The 22,246-nt window shown below is 53.0% G+C and overlaps 1 protein-coding gene across 1 annotated transcript in view; it reads left to right on the top strand.

Moving 5' to 3' along the window:
- Positions 1-7,721: 7,721 nt before the first annotated feature.
- LRFN1 (leucine rich repeat and fibronectin type III domain containing 1) overlaps positions 7,722-22,246 on the top strand; it is a 53,823-nt gene continuing 39,298 nt past the window's right edge. Inside the window, exon 1 of the mRNA XM_066638418.1 lies at positions 7,722-7,914. The gene's annotated coding sequence lies outside the window, so the exon portion shown is untranslated. The remainder of the gene's footprint in view (positions 7,915-22,246) is intronic.

The following is a 22,246-nucleotide window of genomic DNA, read 5'->3' as shown; positions in this document are numbered from 1 at the left end:
GGGTCATTCAAGATTCTCACCCTGCTTGAGCCTTTCTTCAAGGGGGTCATCCTGGCCATCAGACCAAGTGGGAATGTCCAAGCTGAGGATGGGAGAAGTCTGCACTCCGGAATCAAGGAGGAGAAGTGGTGGCTGCCAGGGCTGAGATGTGTGTGGGCTCTTGCGCAATGGAACTGTGCGGAGATGAAATCCTGGTGGGCCATTATTCCAGACCATTGCACCTGTTACTGGGTTTCCAGGAAAGTTGTCTAGGAAATGGATCTCTCTTTGTGCTGGGCCACAAAAGCTCAGTTTCTGGGGGGGGGGGGAATTGCTGGGGAGACCAGGACTGATGAGAGGTGGGAGGGGGCTGCTTGCTCCTGCAACAGCTTCATTCTCATTGACTGTGTCTCCTGAGGACTTACGCTCTCGGTAGATTCCTGGCTAACTGGCCTAAGAGGCACCTTATCCTGGGCAATTCTTTTATAATTAGTGGGGGGGGGGGCACAACAGTCCCTGCTCAACCCCCAGAGTGTACTTTTTGTTGAAAGTGGACATAGTGGAAATGGAAAAAGAGCAAAAGAGAGCGACTAAGATGATTACGGGGCTGGGGCACCTTCCTTACGAGGAAAGGCTACGGCGTTTGGGCCTCTTCAGCCTAGAAAAGAGACGCTTGAGGGGGGACATGATTGAGACATACAAAATTATGCAGGGGATGGACAGAGTGGATAGGGAGATGCTCTTTACACTCTCACATAACACCAGAACCAGGGGACATCCACTAAAATTGAGTGCTGGGAGAGTTAGAACAGACAAGAGAAAATATTTCTTTACTCAGCGTGTGGTCGGTCTGTGGAACTCCTTGCCACAGGATGTGGTGATGGCGTCTAGCTTGGACGCCTTTAAAAGGGGATCGGACAAGTTTCTGGAGGAAAAATCCATTACGGGGTACAAGCCATGATGTGTATGCGCAACCTCCTGATTTTAGAAATGGGTTATGTCAGAATGCCAGATGCAAGGGAGGGCACCAGGATGAGGTCTCTTGTTATCTGGTGTGCTCCCTGGGGCATTTGGTGGGCCGCTGTGAGATACAGGAAGCTGGACTTGATGGGCCTATGGCCTGAGCCAGTGGGGCTGTTCTTATGTTCTTAAACTACAATTCCCAGGAGGCCTTGCAGGTCTTGTTACCTGGTGTGCTCCCTGGGGCATTTGGTGGGCCGCTGCGAGATACAGGAAGCTGGACTAGATGGGCCTATGGCCTGAGCCAGTGGGGCTGTTCTTATGTTCTTAAACTACAATTCCCAGGAGGCCTTGCAGGTCTTGTTACCTGGTGTGCTCCCTGGGGCATTTGGTGGGCCGCTGCGAGATACAGGAAGCTGGACTAGATGGGCCTATGGCCTGAGCTAGTGGGGCTGTTCTTATGTTCTTAAACTACAATTCCCAGGAGGCCTTGCAGGTCTTGTTACCTGGTGTGCTCCCTGGGGCATTTGGTGGGCCGCTGCGAGATACAGGAAGCTGGACTAGATGGGCCTATGGCCTGAGCCAGTGGGGCTGTTCTTATGTTCTTAAAGGACTTTTAATAGTTAATTATCAATAACTGCATCGATGGAGCAGAACTAAGGTAGCCTACCCAGTGTTCTGTCTGGCTGCTTCCAGGCAGCTCACCAGGAGGCTGTGGACTGCCCCAAACACCTGGCATTCTGAGTTGGATTCTGTCTGTACATGGAAGTTTCATTTTTCGCTATCAAGCAAATCAGCTCACGTTTCTTCCAGTTGAAATTCTCTTGGGCCAGTGGCTTAAATAGAAGGGACCAAATTGTTGATGCTGGTAGTTAGATGTCTCTACAGACTTAACCCCAACCCCCCCAACCCCCCCCCCCCCGGATCTTGGGCATTCCTTTGGGGAATCTGCTTATCTCTTTCCTTTGTTTGTTTGTTTCACATTTTCCTACCACTTCTTTTTCTTCCAAGGAGCTCAGAGTGGTGTCTAAGTCTCCTCCCCACCCCTTTTATCCTCACAACAGCCCTGTGAGGTAAGTGAGGCTGGGTGGGAGTGACTGGCCCACGATCACTCAGGAAGCTTCATGGCCAAGCAGGGATTTGAACCTGCATCTTCCAGGTTTAAGACACCTCCTAAACCACTACACCAGCCTGGCATCCACTGATAAATAAGGACCAAATATACATGTGATGTGCCATTTGAGGGCAGGACCCTCCTTTGGAAAGAAGGCCTCTGTGATTTTGAGGCCCATCTTTGCTCACAGGTTGTGGGCCTGCTTGTGGGCCTGCTGAGAGTCAGTGGCGCAGCTAGAGAGGGTTTTGTGCAGGATGGAGCACATGGGCGGCCAAGGCAAATCCCTCTGTTTTGTCCCCCTCCACCTGGCATGACTCTGAAGGGGAGGGGGGTTGCTTGCACACTGTGGGGAGGCTCCCTACAAAACTTAGTGCTTTGCACCCCCTCTAGCTACGCCACTGCTAAGAGTGGCTGGGGCTTAGTGGGCTACTGCCAGGTGGTTGTGTGGGGCTGTTGGCCTGTTCCCCGCCTCCCCCTACTGCACTCTGTGCCTCACTCAGCCTCTTTCTGCTGCCGTGATTGCCTTGCCTCACTTGTGCTCTTCTACCTCCTGACCCCTGGCATTGCGTGTGGCTGAGTGATGCCCTCCCTGCCTTTCCTCAGGGCTGGGTCTCAGGTGCATTCACCCAGAGGGAGCCAGAGCAGGTCGGGGCAGCTGCAGGGGGATGAGGGGAGAGGGGAGTGAGCAACCCTTCCCTGGTCCAGGCTGCAGTGGTAACTCTTCGATTCAAATCTGTCTCCTTATTCATCCTTCCTGACGTCCCTCAGCACCCCTGCCCATGACTCCCTCCTTCCCCTCAGCTTTGTTCTCCTTCCTCATCAACCCATTTCTACTGGGTCCCTCAAAATTGGCCCAGATCCTCCTGCTGAAGAGGCTCCTCTTAAAACCAGAGTCAGAGAAGTGGAAACTTGGAATTGTAGCTTTTCAAGTAATTCAGAGACCATCTTGTAGATCAACCCCCCCCCCACCCATGAAATCGGTTCCCAACACACATTGTACATGTAGCAATATGAGATACGTGTGCAGTTTTCATGGAGTATGTGAAATGTCATATTGGGGGCATGCACTGCCCCCTGGCTCCCCTAAAGATTGTAGCCACAAGTAGGTGAAATGCACTTAGCTGATTTCTATACCCATGGCTAGTCCTTGCTGAATCTGCAGCCCATAGATATTGAAAAGACCTTCCAAATGACTTCTGCACCACCTCTCCCATACTCCAAAAACCACTGGGCAGGACTACTGATGAAAGACTGCAGAACTGAGTCCCAAGTCGGTCTATTCAAGGTGTCTGGCAACAATCTTTGACAACAATCTTTGATGACCCAATGTCTGTAAGAACATGGTAAGAGCCCTGCTGGACGGCCCAGACCAAGAGCTCTTCTGAGTCCCACCAGGAGGGCAGGAAGGGCTCTCCCCTGTGCTTGTTCTAGCAACCGTATTCAGAGGTCCTTGTGTGTCTCTCTTGAATCTCACTGCCATCAGTGTTACTGGATTCCAGCACTGAGGGTGAGGGCGGAAGGTTTTTGACCATTTTCTCCATACATTTCTTACAGTGCAGGGCTATGCACATGTACTCAGAAGCCGTTTAAGGGGACTTACTCCCAGGTAAATGTGTATAGGCCTAAACCTCCATCCTGTCTCCAAACCTGTATCATTTTCAAACTAAAAAAACCCCAATTCATTAGCTCTTCCTTATTATTACAATATTTATATACTAGTTATGTAATGCCTTTCTCGAAGATTCATATACTTGAGTCACATCGAATGAAGGCAGTTCACTTAGGAAGGCTGACCATAAACCCCATTCTTTTCCTTGTAGAATACTTCAGTTGGCACAGCTGGGGACCGAGTAGTGCTTGAGCCCCACTACTGAGCTGCTCCGCCCCAGTTGGCTTAGATGCACCATGGCTTCTACACAAATCTCAGTATGTCTCTGCCTTTATCCACTATCTCAAGACGGCACCATGTGTCAGCTAAACGCATGTCAAGCACCAACCGTTTTCATTCAGGAGGCAGGCAGGCTATTTAAATCCAAGTTGGATGCCTAGCAGCTTGAGAATTGCCACAAGCAGCCTCTGTCCGGTGGGCCTGGCAGGGGTCTGGAGGCCAGGATCTAGCCTGAGATTCCTGAGGATAAGCGCGACTGCTCCAGTTGGGACTGGGCTGCCTTAATCGAAGTTCTGGTGGCTGCACCATTCCAACAGAAGCAGAGGGCCAGGCTTGGCAAGGCTGTGTATTTTACTGGACCAATCAGCATCTAAAGGCAGTTTAAGCTTTTGAGTTTAACAGAACTCCTCCTCATGTCAAAACCAGCATTTAGAGGGGGAAGGCAGGCTTTGATGTTAACTTGGCTTAATTTTTTAAGCCAATGTGTCTCCTACACTTGAAGAAGTTTCTAGGTATATTATAAACATGTGAATATTAAGTCACTGCGCCAGGGCAAGAGAACCGCTGTTTGGCCACAGAAAATGAAGAAGTATAACCATTAAAACATCACCTATTTAGTTTTAACCATTAAAACATCACCTATTTAGTTCTGCATCAGTCATTGCTCCTGTCCAGAGACACACTCCTGGTGTGTGGGTGTGAGAATCTTGTACTCTTTCCTGCTGTAAAACCCCACAGTGGGAGGGGGGTGTAAGAATGGAATAGGCTACTTGTTTTACATAAGAAGGAACCAAGTGCTGCAGGTGTCAGAAGTCTGGATATGCTGGGATAGGGTGAGCAAAACAGGCAGCCTCTGCCCCAAGGACCCTACAGTGTAAAAGCTGATGGCATGTTTCTGTGTGTGGCAAAGAACAGGAGCGACAAAAGTAACAAGATGAGATAGGGAAGAAATGGGAGCAGCAAAGGTAAACAGGAGATGAAGGTGAGTGAATGCGGTTTTGCATGCTTTATGTGGCTCTCCCTCAACTGTTGTGTTGTGGAGTGTAAGCTCCTCGGGGCAGGGAGCATTTTTTTCACATTCTATGTACTGCCACATATATTGGTGCTATATTATTATTAATTAGCAATATTTAGCTCCTTCTCACGGAAGGACCATGGTGAGAATCTGCAGCTTGTTAGACACACCATGGTTTGGAAGAGCCCAGCCTGAAGGGGAACACCTCCCCAGGGAGCAGCCCACACCAAAGAGGCTTCAGGGCTGCTGCCTGACCTCTTGCAAGCAATTTATTACTCCATTGCATTATTCATCCCAATTACTCCTAGGCATGATTGCTATTCTTCTGTTTTGGTGGTTTTATGAATTGGGATGTGCAGCACCTTTGCCCAGGCACCCAGGGAGTGGATGAGACTCCAGGTGGCTCTGACTTGCTGGGGCAGACATTTATCCACAGCCTTCCCCTCCTCCTCTGCAGGTGCACTGGGGCAGCTGGCCTTTGCTTCACACAGAATGCCTTCCTCAGAGAGAGCAGGTCAAGCAGCCTTTCAAACTGCACAGGAGTCTTCTTCAGTCAAGCATCAGCGAAGGCTTCTCTTGCTCAGGGATTCTTACGCTGGCCAGAACTCCATGCCATTCAAAAGCATGTCGTTCTCCCAGGTGGACTGAGACCTGGTCGTTTCATGTTTGCCTTTGGGACGGAGTTAGTGTGTCTGTTCCAGGTGCCTCTTTCTTCCTTGCAATCTGAAGGGGCTCTAACTTTATTGCTTCATTCCATTACAGCAATTTTCAAATGTTCTACTTTTGGAGAAGCTTTTCCAGGTTGACTCATCCACTGAGGAACTCCTGTGGATTGCAAAGGGTTCTGGGAAGTGTTCTAGGGCACAAAGGCAGCCAGAAAGGGACTGGCCAGCCCTGCCCTGCTTGAACTGAGCACCCACCCAAACTCCTGTGGCTGTGGGGAGATCCTGGGGAAGGCTGGCAATGATGGACAAGCTGTCTTCTAGGGAAGCCTGCCTGCGTGTGTTGATCAGCTCACTGAGGAGCCCCTGAGAAGTTTCCAAGGAACCCCAGGGATCCCTGGAACGCAGCTCAAAAAGGGATGCTTGGCTGAATAGCGTTCACCTGCCAGGACTTGAGTGGTTTGGGGGTCTGTGTAAAATGGTGGAGTGTGAACCACCTGGAGGGCTACTGCTGGAAGGCAGAGCAGCCACCCTCCCCAGAGGAGACCCACCTGCCACTGCTGCTAATGGCTCAGTCTCTGCATCTCCAGTGAAAAGGTTTGAGGAGGCAGGCTAGGAGAGCCCTCAGGGGAGCTGCAGCCAGTAATGGACAGAGCGAGTCCACTTAGCAAGGGCGCTGTGAATCCAGGCTGTGATTCGCTCACATGCAGAAGGTCCCAGGTTCTGCCCCCCTTCTCCCATTTGCATGACCTCAACTCTTCAGATGACAAGTGGAAACACAGACTGCAGGAGTTGGAAGGTACTCAGAGGTCTTCTAGTCCAACCCCCTGTGCAGTGCAGGTGGTGACAGCCTCCCTGTCCGGTGAGTGCCCAGCTTCTGCTGGACATTCCCTCATGAGGAGGAGCCCACAGCTGATAGAGGTAGACTGCTTCAGCGCAGGGCAGCTCTAACATTCCAGACATTCGTCCTTCATCTACTCCCCCACAGGTTCACCCCACTAGTCCCAGTTCTGTCCTCAGGAGCCAGAGAGCAAGTCCTTCCCATGGCCTTTGAGACACCTGAAGAGGGCTCACATCTCACCCCTCCCTTCTCCAGGCAAACACAGCGACCTCCTTCATGGTCCGCTGTGCCTGAGGCTCTTGAGGCCCTCAGAGAGGGCTAAGTAGCAGAGGTCAACTGACACATGCTGCTGCCCCCCCAGCCTCTTGAGCTGACCACTGCAGTCTCTCCCTGTGCAGCAACCGAAAGTGGCCCCCCCACTGACTATGTATATGACTCTCCTGCACCCCAACAGCAGGGGAAGGGAAGCCCCCCAGTCCGTGCACGCAAGACTGGGGCCCTGCAGGGGTCGCCAAGGCCCTCCCTGAAGGCTCCCAGGCAGACACCGGAACCCGTCACGAGTGGGGAACAGCAGCCGCTGCCCCGGTTGCCGACTCTGCGTGCAGCCCCAGCAGCTGTGCCCTCCCCAGCAGGGGCGCATGTGCAGCACGGGCGGGGAGGGGGCAGGGCCTGCTGCTGCTGCCGCCGCGGGCCTTTCGGGTCCTGCTCAGGGGGCTCGGTTGCTGGCACGGGGGGGGGCGCTCCCAACACCGGCTGCTGGCGTCCCGCGGACGCGAAGGGCCGTGAAGGAGACCCTGGAGAGGAGCCTGGCCGGTGGGCGCTGCAGTCGGGTTCACGTTGCGCTGCCCTCGGCTCAGTGCAGCAGCTGCAGCGCTAAAGATTTTCCAGCCTCGGCCCGGCCCGCCCCGCTCCCTTCCCTTCCTTCCGCAAAAGGGGCCTCCCTCCCGGCCGCCCCCAGCCCGAGTGGTGCACAGGGAGGGGAAGGGAAGGCTCCCGCGCCCCACGGCGCGCCCCGGGCCGGGCCGGGCCGGGGAGGTGCTTCCGACGGGCGCCCCGCCCCCCCTCCAGCCCCGCCCCGGCTCTGCGGGCTCGGAAAAGCCGAAGCCGGAGCGGGGATCGGCCCCCCTCTGGACCTGGATTCGGACCGGCAGGGACGGCCCGCGGGCTCCGGCCCCGGCCCCCGGAAGAGCGCGGCCATGGGGGAGCCCCGCTGAGCCCCGCGCAGCCGGGCCACAGCCGCAGCCCCCTCCCTCCCTCCCTCCCTCCCTCGCCGCCAGGCGCGCCTTTGTCTGTGGATTCCGCCGATGGAGCCCGCGGGGAGCCGGCCGAGGGGGGAGCCCTGAGGGCCCCTGCGAGCCGCTCCCCGATGCGGCCGGCCAGCCAGCCAGCCGGCCCCCGCGAGCCCGCCGAAGGGATGACCCCTCCCATCGGCTGAGACGCCGCCGCACCCCCAAGGTAGGAAGCGCGGCCTGCCCGGAGGGCTTTGTCGGGGGCGGGGGGGCTTGGCGGCCCGGGTGCGCAGGGGGGAGCGGGAGGGGCTGGCGGGGCGGGGGTGGGGGGCGCCAGTGCAGCAATCTGGGGCTGGTGCCGGCGGGGGGGGCGGTTGTGTCTAGTCCGGGAGGGGCTGGGCTTTTCCGAGGCATTGCGGGCGGTCGGGAGACTGCTCGGCCGGAGCCCCTTGTGGCGGAGAAGGTGCCCGGCCCGGGGCTCTGGGCAGGCGCTTGCTGGCTGGCTGGCTGGCTGGCTGGGGGTCGCGCCGCGGCTGTCCTTGCGCCAAGAGCAGAGGCGCCGGGGGCTCCTCTGGCCGGGGAGTGGAGGCGCTGAAATGCCGCGGGGCGTTCTGGCAGCCCCGGGGGCTTCCTTCCATTTCCCGGCCCCACTTGGCTCCCCCCCCCGCCTCGCTGGGCTGGCGCTGCTGACTCGGTCTCGGAGGGCTTCCCAGCACTGTGCCTGGCTTCTGCCAGACTCTGGGGGTGGCAGCTGGTGGGGGCTCTGCCAGGGGAAAGAGGGGCCTTTCTCTTCCTCTGACACCAGAAGGAGCAGCTGCCTCCCTCCCCCCCCCTCCCCTCCCCGCTGTCCATGATGCTGAATTGCAAAGACTGCTGGATTTGGGGGGAGGAGAAGCAGATTAGCTGGAAATGTGTCTGGACACACGCAACACACACACACCCCGAGGGAGGAAGACCCTCCCTGAGCCAGGAAAAAAACCCTCTTTTGATAGCCCCTTTTTCATGCATTTATTGGCTGAGCTTCTGCCAAGCGATAACACAGAAAGGACAGCCAAAGGATTTCAGCTTCCTATTGAATTCTGGGTTTGATGGCACCTGTGCTTGCTTTGGCGTAAGTGGTTGGGATGTGCTCCCCTCCCCCAGTCCCCTTTCCATCTATGCACCCTTGGTTGTGCCCTGTCCTGATCTAGTTGCCTCTCTTGGGTTCTTGCAGCTGTAGGTCTGAACCACCCTTGGCTTCCCCACCCTTGTTGCTCACAGCCCACCCCCCACTCCCCTGTGTCGGTCTGTCTCCTGCCCTCAAGGTTGATGCATGATGCTCTTTTGAAAACGAGATGAAGAATGGGTGCGAAGCTTGGCGAGAGCTTCAAATGGAGCTTCACTCGTTTCCTTGAATGCTTGACCGCCTCGTCACTTCTGTGCAAAGCTTCTGGACACACAGATGTTCATTCGCTCACTGACAGATACACACACACACACACCGTGCATATGGAGTCACAAATGAAACAGGATTGCTGCTTTCCTCACCCTCCACCGCTCAGCCACAGAAAAACACAGGGGTCCAGTTGCTTGGCACCTAGCCAGCAACAGCCACACTTTTTAAGTACACAGGCATTAAAATATGCACGCCTGCATGCGTTTAGTGATGTGCCCAGAAGCATGTGCAGCAAAGAGGCACATTATTGATAGCGCCCATGACACTTTGCAGAGTTAACATCAGCAGTGCACATGCCCAGGCCTCTGCCCTAAGGAACTTCCACCCTTAATCTGGACGGAACAGAGAGGAAAGCACCAACGAAACCAGCCCTTGCTTAACGGCTGCGCTTCACATCCAGAATGGTTTCCACTGATCCCAACATGCATCCAGACAGGCCTAAAGACCACTTTCAGTCTCATGCTCATGAATATGGACATGCTGGCATCGATGCTCTCTGCCTTCCAGGAACAATCTCCCAACCACAGAGATGCAGACACTTTGCATGCTCAGTCACTTGTATACTGCTGCTCCCGCAGGTGTCTCCGACATCCGTAAACACAGCCGGACTCCGGGTCTCTGCGCCGACGGCTCTCAAAGGGGACTGGATGGATTTGTGAAGGAAGAGGGTCTAGCAGTGGCTGCTAGTCATAATGACTCTATGAAATCTCTGTGTTCAAGGGCAGTCTACCTTGGAGTGCCAGTTGTTGGGGGGGCGGGGGGGGCAGGAGAAAACAGCATAGGAGACCTGCTGTCTTCACGGGATGTTGAGGGGCTTCCGGGAAGCATCTGGTGGGCCATGTGAGAGGCAGGATGTTTGGGTCCAGATGCTTGTAATGCAGAGTCTCTCTGATGCACGTATGCAACGTGACCTGAAGCAAGTTTGTTCAGAAATAAGGTCAGAGGAATTTATTCTCCGTAGGTGCATTTGTGAACTTGAGCATGGCCACATCCTAGCCCATAACCACCATATCAGTGTGCAGTGCTTATTATCGGATTGCTGCAAGAGGTGAGGGATCTTTCTTCACTGGAGATCTGCAGCAGAGGCTCAACTGGTGCCTGCTGGAGATGCTCTAGGAAGATTTCCTGCTCCAGGCAGGGGTTAGACTAGATGACCTTCTGGCTCCCTTCGAACTCTGATTCTTTTCAAGCATCCCAGAGGCCTCCTTGGTCATCCCCATGCTGACCCTGCAAACTGAGCTAGTGTTATCTTTGTATTGGCGAGCAGAGAGCTCTTGCTGGAGGCGGGATTTGAACTTGGCCTGTCAGCTGCCGGCTCACTGTCTTAGATGCTGTGCTGTGCTAGTTTGTGGAACAGAATGTGGTTCTTGTTTACTAGGATGTGCAGCACCATTATGTCAGGTGGGGTGTGAAGGTTCATTCACTGATGTTGTCCTCTCTCTGTGTGTGTTCAGATGCAAGTGACCAAACTCAAGCCCCGCTTTTCACTTCATTTGAAAGTGACCTGACTTCTTTATTTTCCCACAGCACAGTCCTGTGCACATCTGTGCCTTGTGTTCGGTGGGACATTCCCAGGTCAGTGCATAGGTTTGCGGCCTAGAACCACATTTGCTGACCCTCAGTGAGGGGCCCTAGGAAGAGGCTTACCATGATCCCAAATCAGTTGGGTGTTTGGCTCTTGCAAAAGGCAACCTGCTGATGAGGGCTAGTGTGATGTGGTGCAGTGGTTAGAGTCTTGGGCTTAAACTGGGATGACCCATAATCATACTGTGCCACAAAGCTTACTGGGTGACCTTGGGCCATCCTGTCTCTCTCTCAGCCTCACCTGCTTGACAGGGTTGTTGTGAGAGTAAATGGGAGACCCAAAATGTGCACTGCCTGGAGCTCTTCGAGGACTGGTGGAACCTAGATTGACATATGGGTACATTGTGAACCTGTTTCCCTAGTCAGTAACTGGGATATTAAATGGGGCTCAAAGAAGCTGAAGTCAATCCAAGTTTGAAAGCAACCAAGATGCTGGGGGGGGGGGAGTGGGTGGATGCCAGTGTGAATTTCATGGTGTGCTCATGTGCTTGCCTCTAGGAGAGCAAATTACAGCCTCTTTGTGGCTGCAAGGCTAGTCTGTGTGTGTGTGTCCCCAGTGTGAAATGCCACAATCCGTTTGTGTTAGCTGTTCAGGAAGCAAAAGCCCTGTGGGCAGAAGGAGGGGCTGTTGGGTACAGAACCTGCCGTTCCTCTCTCTGCCCCCACCAGTGGTGTGCAGGGCCCAGTGTGGCTGGACGTGGCCATCCGAGGAGATCTTAGCTGTTTGGAGGCAGCAGGACTGGGGGCGTGGGCAGGCCTGGGGCCTCCAACCTCTTCTTTCTCTTCACCACCTGGGGCAGAGCAGGGGAACCATATTTGTTGCATGCAGGCAGGGCTGCAGGGAGCTTGCTGCTGACTGTGGACATGTGTCCCCCCTCCTTCCAAGTAGCAGCCTCACTCTTAGCCTAGTTTCAGCACCACGTTCAGCCATCAAAATCCATCTGCCAGAGCTCCGAACAGCTGCCTGTCCAGACGCAGTGAAAAGAGGCCTGCTAGATCAGGCCGAGGGGGACAGCCAGCCTTGCGCACTGTTTTCAACCAGTTGCCAGTCAGGAGCCTCTATGAAGCCCACAAGGAGGGCATGGAGGTAATATAGCTCAGTGGTAGAGCACACGCTTGGCATGCAGAAGAGCCAGATTCAGCATAATCTGTAGTTAAAAGGATTAGGCAGCACAGCTGGAAAGAAAGTCTTTTTGCCCAAGCGATGGAGAACGGCAGCCAGGTGGAGTAGACCATACTGGGCTGGACAAAGGTGGAAGGCAGCGTTCCATATTCAGCAGCCTCGCTGTTGTTTGTGCCTCACCCCACCCCCCCACCCCGCTACTAGTTGGGTTTTCAGGGATTGATTGCTCTGGAACATGGGGGTTCTATTTAGCTATTATGGTTAATAATCACTGGTAGACCTCTACTCCCCTTAAGTCAATTCATATAATCCTCTTTTTAATGGCACCTGGATGTGGTGATGGCGCCTGACCTAGATATCTTTAGAAGGGGTTTGGACAGGCCTATGGAGGAAATGTTCATCCCAGGATACAAGTAGAGGTGGGAGAAAATGAGGATAACGAAATAAAAGCACATAACACTGCTTTCTGCACTTCTCATTTATGTTAACACGCACGCACGCACGCACACACACACACACACACACACACACACACACACACACACAAACCCCCGCAAAAAAACAAGTTTTATTTGGTTTTCATTCATTAATATGGGTACATGGGTAATGACTGTGGCTGCATCTGCTGACACTATACCACCTCTGTCACCTACCTAGTACATGTTTAAAGTGATTATAATTTATCCTTATAATGTAAATTTTGAATAAAAACACATGACACCGCCTTGTGCACTTCTAACTTTTGGAAAACACTGAAATCTGTGCAAAAAAACAACAACCCAATTTTCTCCCATCTCTAGTTACAAGCCATGATGGGCATGTGCCGCCTCCTGGTTTTAGAAGTAGGCTACCTCAGAAGCTCAGGTGCAAGGAAAGGCACCAGGGTGCAGCTCCCTTATTGTCTTGTGTGCTCTTTGAGGCATCTGGTGACCACTGTGAGGAGATACAGGGAGCTGGACTAGAAGGCCCTGGGCCTGATCCATCAGGGCTCTTCTTAGGTTCGAATAGAAAGACTTTTGCTGCAGACTTTGGAGAATCGGTGCTTGCCAGACCAAGTAGACTGCGCTGGGACCGAGTGGTCCCTGATTTTGTATCAGGCAGTTCTGAATGTTTTATTTTGGTTTGGTTATTTTAGAGTACAGCTAAGACTTGGGAGAATGGATATGAAGGGTTTTGCCTTCCTGTAGGATGCAAACAGATCTTTTGCTTCCCACTGCTTGGGGAAGCTGAGAGTAACAGAATGGTGATGAGGGTGTGATCCACGTGCTGATGCCAGGCTGCCCTGCTCAACATCAGCACATGAAACCAAACCCTGGCAACCTCCAGCATATATGGAGCCAGATATGAGGCAGCCCAGAGGTCTGGGCCAGGAAGTCTCTTGATGTAAAGGGGAATTTTAGCAGTATTCACACAGGACTGTGTTCTTCTCAACATTCTGCTGCTGAGTCCTTCCCAGGAGCAGTGGGGAGGTTTGTGGGCATTCTATGAGCCCCACCGAAACTTGGCCGAGGGCTTGGGGAAGAGGGAGAAGCTCAGTGACGATCCCACACACAAGACAAGGGCAATTACCATTTCTACCTTGTCCTCTTGTCAGGTGCAGGAGACGGGAAGCGTTCTGGAGAGGGCTGTTGATGGGTCAGTGGGTGTTCAGCTCCTCTGCCAAATGGCAGCCCCTGAGACTGATTAGGGGCAAGGCCAGGATCTGGATGTGTGGTCCGTGCTCTCGGGTAGCTGCAGAGACGACTGGGAGGTGGGAGGGCTTGTGGGGAGCAAGGCAGGTTCTAGGGGGCAGAAAACATTTCCTATCTCTCCCCCACCTATAACCAGGCTCCTTTTGGGTTGGTAAATGCACACCAAAGGGGAGGGCATGCAAGTGATGCTCTGTTGAGGAGTACTTTGTGGTGGTGGGGAGCAGAGACCCACAGTGCTCTCTGCTGCAGGGGCAGTCAAAGTTAGGGATGAGTGAAGCTCTCTTGAGAAATTTTGCTAGTTTAGCTCCCATCAATAGATAGAATTGAGGCTCCCTGCTGGCTTGATTTCACGGCCTGCTTGGCTTCCCAGCTCCTTGCTTCTTTCCTCTTCTTCCAATGAATGCCACGTTTTGATCCCCAGGCAATGGGGGAGGTTTTCCCAAAGCCTCAGCTCCTACTTGGCCTGTCCTTCACTCAGCTCCCTCTTTCATCCTGTCCTTGTTTCCAGTCACTGAATCTCACCCCTGCCTCGTAATCTGTGTCCCATGTCGTTCCGCCGTTATCTGGTGTTTTGGCTACTTCTGCCTCGGTCACAGGCTCCCTGTCTGCTTTTTGCTTCTGCCTCAACCCTTCTGCTCATCAACAGCGCACATTTCCTCCTGTCCTGAGGCGCTGTATGAGGACGGCATTTCATTTCCTGTACATGCTGACCTTTCACTCCTCTCTCAGAAGCTGCAACAGTTGTCAATATTCTGTTGCTGACATCTTCCCCTGAGCACTTAGAACGTTCGCAAATGCTTGGCGGCATCAAACCTTCTTAGCCAATGACTTATAAGCTTTATGCTGCCCGCTACTCACACAAATGTGTATTGCTTTCATGTGGAACAAGGTAGGCCCAGGTGGACATTTGGGTGCTCTCAGAGGCATCTGGTGGGCCACTGTGAGATGCAGGAACCTGGGCGAGGTGGGCACTGGCAGCCTGGCCCTGCAGGGGTATGCTGATGTTCTGAAGACTCACAGTACTGTGCATTACCAGTGGCAGAGGAGTCTGGAACTTGGGCAGTTTCCAGGTCCCGCATGAAACCCTCTCTGCCAGACATGCACCCCGAATGTTGTGGCTGGGGGGAATGGTGCCAGTGGCAGTGGCAGCGCAAGCTGAGAGCTGCCTGGAGGGAGGAGCCCACGCATCCATTGGGAGCTGTTGCTGTGCAGTGGGCAGGGATGTTTTGACCCAAGGGAGCTGCAGCCTTGGCTGGCACTCCTGGGTTTAAGCTGGATGTCGCTGCTGCTGGAGAGAGTCTCTGCCTTTAGATGTGGAGGGGGAGGGAGGGATCTGCCTCCACAAAGCATCCTGGCCAACCGTACTCTTGGGTGAGGAGCTGGAAGGTGCCTTCCAGAGTAGCAGTCGTGGGGCATCCGTTGGGGGTACTGGTCTCCCACCACCTGCTGAGGCTGGTAGCAAAAGACTCCTGTTCAGGTGCCCCCAAGGAGCTTTCAGGATTGCACTGGATGGTCAGTCTATGGGTGACTTTAATATAATCTTCCCCCCCCCTAGTTTCATGGGGGGGGCAGGCGGATCTTGCCTGCTCAATTTATTTATCACACTTTTGCCCCATCCGTCCTCTAAGAAGTTTGTGTGGTGTCCATAGTTCCTCCTGTCCTTCTGTCCTCACAGCCGCCCTGTTAGGTAGGTGAGGCTGAGAGATCCCGACTGGCCCAAGGTCACCCAGGAAGTTTTGTGGCTGAGCAGGGCTTTGAACCCGGATCTTCCAGGTCTCCGGAGCCACTGTGTCGCCCTGGCTCCCACCATCCTGTTTTTGTCCCCGGGTCTTCCTGGCACGGACTGTGAGAGGTCGCGGCACAGGCCTCTTCTAGCACCAACGAGAAGGAACAGGTTGCGGCACCCCTGACCTTCCCTTCCCAGAGCACCTCATCCGCTGGCCAGGCTGCGTGGGGCTTGCTTCTGCGTGGGGCAGCCTTGCTCTGCCGCCTCCAGATGCGAAGTCCAAGAGAACCACGAAATGGAAGGGACGTGGTTTTGCAAAAGCCTTCGTAGAGAGCTGCTGGCAAGCAGTCGAGGCACGTCACGGAGGAGCCAGAATGACACCCGCTGATCAGGCGATGGTGGAGCCAAACCCGGCCCGCGCTGCTCCGCGCCGCTCCTCTCCGTACCGAGGCCCTTGTAGAGACGTAGCCGATAAATATTAAAACAAGCCAGCGAGAGCGAGCAAGTGAAAGCTACTTGAGTGGCGCATTTACCTTGCATGAGGGCTCTCCACTCTGCAGTCATTATTTCCTACTTAATGTTCCTTGTTTTAAGCAAGCTGTAATGGCAGGACAAGGCCCCCCTCCCCCGCTTTGTGTGGTTACCAGCTCTTAACTGTGTTAACCTGCAGGCTGGCCCATCCTTGCATTGGAAGCAGCAGCGCCAGCTGCACCGATGCGTTTGGGATCCTCCAGCCCACCCAGGTTTCTGAAGGCTGCAGAGCCCGTTTTTAAGACCTTGCTGTGACTGACGGCAGCCGGTGTCGGGCTGCCCTCCACATTGTGCCTGGAAAGCTTCTCCTATTCAGAATGCTTCCGAACGATCTTTGCGTCTTGCTCTTCCTCCAAAGGGATCTGGCTGCTGTGTGGGAGTCTCTTTCCTTTTGGTTTTTATCCTTGCAACATCCCTGTGAGGGTGGTCAGCCCTGAAGACAGTACAGGCACTCCCCTCCCTGTATCTGCGGGGATAAATTCCTGCTGCCGTCGTGGATACCGTGGCTAGTAGCGAACCTGACAAGAAGTGGTTTACCAGTTCCCCCCATAAGGAAATGTCTTATCCTTGTCTGCTTGCAGCCCTCCTGTCATGGTCTCTTTGTCACCTGCAAGTGCTTACGGGGTACAAGCCATGATGTGTATGCGCAACCTCCTGATTTTAGAAATGGGTTATGTCAGAATGCCAGATGCAAGGGAGGGCACCAGGATGAGGTCTCTTGTGATCTGGTGTGCTCCCTGGGGCATTTGGTGGGCCGCTGTGAGATACAGGAAGCTGGACTAGATGGGCCTATGGCCTGATCCAGTGGGGCTGTTCTTATGTTCTTATGTAGGAAGCAGGAAGTGGGTGGGAGGACTTAAAAAGGATGATGTTGATTTCAGCCCTCCGACCCACTTCCTGTGAACTGCTTCCAGTTACCATCTGCAGGTGACACAGAGACAGCGATGGGAGGGTTGCTGGGCAGACAGGGGTAAGCCGTTTGTGTGATGGGGGAATTTATGAAACAGCAGTTATGGGACCCATGGATAAGGAGGTGGTGGATGCCTCTGGACTGCCCAGTGTCACGTCAGGGCTGTGGGGATGTGAGAGGCTGAGGCTCAGTGGTTTGCATGTGGAACACCCCAGGTTCAGTCCTGGGTGTCTCTAGGCAGGGCTGGATCCTTGCCTGAAACCCTGGAGAGCTGCAGTCTGTCTAGGGCTGTCCTGAGGTGAATGGACCAAGGATCCAACTCAGTGCAAGGCTGCTTCCCGTCTTTTCCACATCCCTGGGCCGAAACCACTGCATCATACGGCACCTCCATTGAGATGGTTGCACTCACTCATCAGGAATCCAGGTCTCCGTTGGATGGTGAAGACATTGGGGGAGAGAGATGGAGGGTGATTTCTGAGGACAGGTTCTGGAAGAGGAGAAGGGCTGGTTCCTGGAAAGGTGCCAAAGAAGGGCGTGTTGGGAGGGACCTCAGAGGGATGTGGCTGGAGCAGCCAAGTGGGAGGAGGTTGCTTCAGGTTGTAGTGGAAACACACAGGAGGAGACCTGGTGTGGTGTCAGCAGTGGCCCCTTGCTCTGACAGGTCTGGGAAGCACCAAGGCCTCAGATTGCAATGTGTGCTGCACAGCTGCAGCCACTTGGAGGCAACAAGGCCCTGAGGGATAAAAGCAGCATCTGGAGGAGGAAGAGTTTTGTGGGTGTAGAGAGAAGGAGCTTGTAGAGTCTGAGAGCAAAAGGAAGGAACTTAGAGGAAAGAGGACTGACTAATGAACTGGCTAACTGACCGAAAGAATGAATGAATGGAGTCTGCTGAAACAGAGACTGCTGGAGATCAGGGCTATTTTGTTTGAAGAGGGGAACTAATTAGCTTTAAGTGGACATAAATTCTCTAGACCAAGTTTGGAAAGGGAATTTGGTAAAACAGGTGCATAGGCCCCTGTGGCACAATGTATGGGTTTCTGAGGAGTCCATGAGGACTAGTAGCTTGTATGAAGCCATAAAAGCTTTTAAGACTTTAAAAGACTTTAAGGTAGCTTTTGAAAGAAGACTGGAAAAACTAATTCTCCATCCAGATCTTGGCTCCTTCTGCACTGAATGGCTTGTAGGTTCAATCTGCTGTGTCTGAAAGTTGTGACCGGTCCCTGCTTCCTCACAATCCCCAGCCCTGGTTGGCTCTTTGAACGGTCACATCCTGAATTCAGTGGCTGAGGCTTCCAAAAACAGGACAAGGCTCGGTGATTGATGGCGCTGGTGCAGAGCCACCAGCAGAGTCCTGGCAGGGAGGTGTAAATCAGGGCGCCACAAGGCACACTCGCTCGCAAGGCTCTGCTCTGGGCTGTCTGCTGAGTCTCCCTTTGGCTGCAGTCTTGGCAGTACAGCGTCTTCTGGCCGGCTCCCCCTATTGAATTCCTGTCTGTCTTGGAGAATGAGGAATGAATGACTTGCCTTGCTGCAAATGGCTCCTCCTTTTCAGAGAGGGGTCCGGCTCTCCATGTAAACAGAGAATTCGTAGCCACCCAGTTCTGCTTTTTCAAATCATTCTTTGCAGAATGCTGCAGTTGTTGCGGTGAGGGCCTGGCTGGGCTGGTCAGGAGTTGGGCTGCTCGTCTCCAGGTACATCACAAACTCTGGCTGGGTTGTGGGCTCTCTATAAATGCTAAAAATAGGTCAACTGTGTGAATGTATAAGGGACATTTCTCAATACCTCCATCAGACTACAATCCCCAGGATTCTTTGGGGGAAGCCATGACAGGTAAACTGGCATAAAATGGAGGCATGCTTGCAGTGTAAAAAATTCCTTATAACACAGAGTGGAGATCTACATTTTAAAAACTCTTGCATCATTTATCCCAGCATTGCCAGTTATGGGGGTGGCCAAGGAGGGACACAGGACATTGCAACTGTCTGTCCAACTTTTACCTGAAATGGTAACTTCCTCCATGCTTTCAAGCATAGATTCTCAGCCTTGAGGTCTAGAAACTTACTACTCTTTGTGGGGGTGGGGGGAAGAGGGGGGGAAAGATTCTCTGAAAGCTGATTTGTGTGTATAGTACTGTAGCAGCTGGGTTCAGATGTAATGCAAGACCATGATCTGTTTGTGCTAACCACAGTTAAGAACCTGCATGTGAGTTGAGAATTCAGGCATCCAACAGAAAAAACCCAGGTTAAGAGCAGCTTGCTTGCTTTAGTTTGCTCTCTTCTTTCTGTCTCCAATAGAGTGGCACCCTCTTGCTGGGCCTTGTTATGGTTTGTCAATGGTCTGTGAATTCAGATATAATGGGAAACTAGAGTTAGCATGAACTGAGGTTTACTAACCAGTTTAAAACTGTGATTTAATATGCTGGTTTGTTTACCGCAAACAAATTGCAGGTTATGGATAGGTTCAGACATAATGCAAAAGCATGCCAACTACACAAACCATGGTTCTGAACTGTGTCTGAAGAACCCAGCTGGTGTTTACCATTTGCTTCCCCCCCCCATGAAATTTTAGCCAGTAGATGTCCACAGCAAATGCAGCAATCAAAATGGCATTGAATGCATTTTCCAACAGATGGTGGCTTGAGTGTTGAAAGGGTGTGACTCTTCCCCAGATGCATCTTGCCCCATTTTCTCTACCCCAGGACACCTCTCTGTCATCCGACTGCCTTCCCCCACCCCACATCTCTCCTCCCTTCCTCTGTCTGTGGCTGTGTTTCTACACTGCAGATTCCAATGGATTTAACATTCCCTCACCCCAGAGAATCCTGTTATTCTGCAAGGTCAGTTGCAAGGTTGGGGATTTCTGACAGAGAATTCTTGACATCCTGGGCCGACGATCATTCCTCAAGATTCTTTAGGAGAAGCCATGTCAGTAAAATAGTCATAAACCTGGCATACATTAATCATCGGGATATGTCCTGACAGAGATTGACTTGTCACAGTTATCCATACCCCTAATAACACCCCAACTTGACTACTGCAATGGGCTTTATGTGGGGGTTTCCTTGAGGATTGCTCACAAACTTCCACTAGTTCAAAATATAGCAGCCAGACTATTGGCTGGCGTGGCTCTCCCAGAATTTGGTTTGCCGGCTTCAGAACTGCATCAGTGGCTTCCGGCGAAGTCGTTCTGGGCTGTATTCCAAACTACTGGTGGACCCGAGACTGCTCCCATCTGTGTGTCCTGATGCTCATCTGGCGGTGTCCTAATTGGGGTGCCTCCCAAATGGATGTGGGTGGTGACCAAAGATCAGCCTGTACTAGCAGTGGCTTTGCAACACCTCCTCTGGCCTTGGGCTGTCCAGGTTGTCATTGCCCCCTTACCTGCAATGCTGGCCTGCCTTCCAGGGGGGTTATTGAAACAAATAATTTGAGCACTCCATAAATCACATCATCGGTCATTGGCAGCCTGTTGAATGTTTGGGTTCTTCGTTCCCACATTGGACCATCATATTTATAAACACAAACTCATTAAAATTCTATCCCCTGCTCTGGGGCTATTTTTAATTATTATGTTCTAATTTGATTTCTGCCTGATTCTGACCTTCAAGAAAAAAAGAAAAGCAGCAGCAACAACAACTGTGGAATTTCTGGGGAAAGGGGAACCCGGGCATTCTGCCTCCCCCTGCACGGCTTCCCACTTCTTTGCTCCTTATTAATGCAGTTGTTGGAGTTTGAATGCAGGACTGAGCCATCCAATATGCTGTTCTTTTTTTTTTTTTTTTCTTGTTGAGGTTTTCCTGCCCTGCCTTCCAGCTCCCACTTGGAGCTCTCTTTGTTTCAAGGTGCTAGGAAGGTTTCCTTCCCACCTTTCTGTATACCTCTGCAAATAAGCCCTATTCTGGTCCCCATCCTGTGGCCAGTGTAGGCTCAGAGATTTACATTGGGTGCTGCCTCATGTGGCCATTAGCTCTGCACTGTTTATTACTCCAACCTTCATACGCAAAGGATATCCACTGGGCTATGGACTGTCCCCTTATATGAAGCTGCCTTACTTTCCCAGTTTGAAGAGACACTTGGCCAACAGACTGAGGCAAAGAAGGAAGGCCCATAGCCAGGGAGACAGACCAGGGACAGACTGCACTTGCTCCAGCGTGGAAGGGATTGTCACTCCCGAATCGGCCTTTTCAGCCACACTAGACACTGTTCCAGAACCACCATTCAGAGCGCCATACCAGAGTCTTCCGAGACTGAAAGTTGCCAACAACAATTACTCTATCGGGTTGTTGTTCTGTTCAGTTCAGCAAGTGGGTTTCTGGTCTGCAGGACCCTGGAGAGCTCCAAGTGGCAGCAGGCAAGGCTGTGAAGAGGTCCAAAGAATTGTGTCCCCTTCCCCCAGTCTGGAGTGGGGAAACATGGGTATCTTGCCCTGTTGGTGAGGCTGGGGAGCTGTCTAAGGTCAACGCTGCATGTCCACAACAAGTTTGCCAAATGCTCAGGGAGCTGTCCGGCAGAGGAGGTACAACTAGAGCTGGGCAGAAGGAGGTATGAGGGCAGCACTGGCCAGGCAGCAATTGAACCTCTTGGTGGCTTTGATAACTCTTCTGCCAGGTGTGCAGCTCTCAGTTTTGGACTTGGTTCAGGCTTGTCGTCTGCTCCTGATGCATGTGGGGAAGGGTCCACTGGGAAAAATAAAAGGGGAGAGGCCAGATCTGGAAGGCGCAACCATCAGGCTCCCTGACTCTGCATACTTTCCATGTGGAGCGTCTCCTGGGGTGGGATTGGGTGGTCCATCAGAATGCGCTTTTCCTGGTGCAGGCATCCTCCCTGATCTGTGGGCCCCATATCAAGGGTTTCACTTATCTGCAGTTCATAAATCCCCCCATCATGCAAATGACTTATCTTTGATTGCAACCTTTCTGTCACCATCTCTGTGCTGCCTACAATGTGGTGGCGTAGCTGGAGGGGGTGGAGCAGCCAGTGTGGTGGGGGGCGACAGTGGGGCGGGCAAGCGGCCCCTCCCTTTGGAGCCATTCCAGGCGGGAACGGAGCTGTATGGCTCCTTTTTGCCCCATCCCGCCGGGAATGGCTCCAGAGGGAGGGGCCGCTTGCCTGCCCCGCTGATACCCCCCACCACACTGGCTGCTCCGCCCCCCCTCCAGCTACGCCACCTCTGCAATACTAACAGGAAGCAGGAATAATTCACAGGAAGTGCTTAGAGACATATTGTTTTCGGCCCTCCAACCCATTTCCTGCGAGTTCTTCCTGCTTCCTGTTAGTTGCAGGCAGTACAGAGACAAAGAGACAGGAGGTCTGCATTCAAAGATAAGCCATTTGTGCGATGGGGGGATTTGGGAACTGCTTCTTGTAGGATTTGGTACTATCCACGGTTCCCAGTATTCATGGCAGCTGTCCCTGTGGATGTGGGGAGACACCTGTACAGTACTTTCCAGTGCCAGCAGTGACATTTGCATCCTCCCCTCTTCCTTCACCTCCCCCTCTTCCTCTGAGGCGGCGTCATACTCTTGGTTCCAGGCAAGGGCTGATCTGGATGGATTGCA

This window comes from Tiliqua scincoides, chromosome 10 (genome assembly GCF_035046505.1).
Source record: "Tiliqua scincoides isolate rTilSci1 chromosome 10, rTilSci1.hap2, whole genome shotgun sequence".
NCBI lineage: Eukaryota > Metazoa > Chordata > Lepidosauria > Squamata > Scincidae > Tiliqua > Tiliqua scincoides.
The sequence above is the reverse complement of the archived record's forward strand: the minus strand, read 5'-3'. Positions and strand labels throughout refer to the sequence as shown.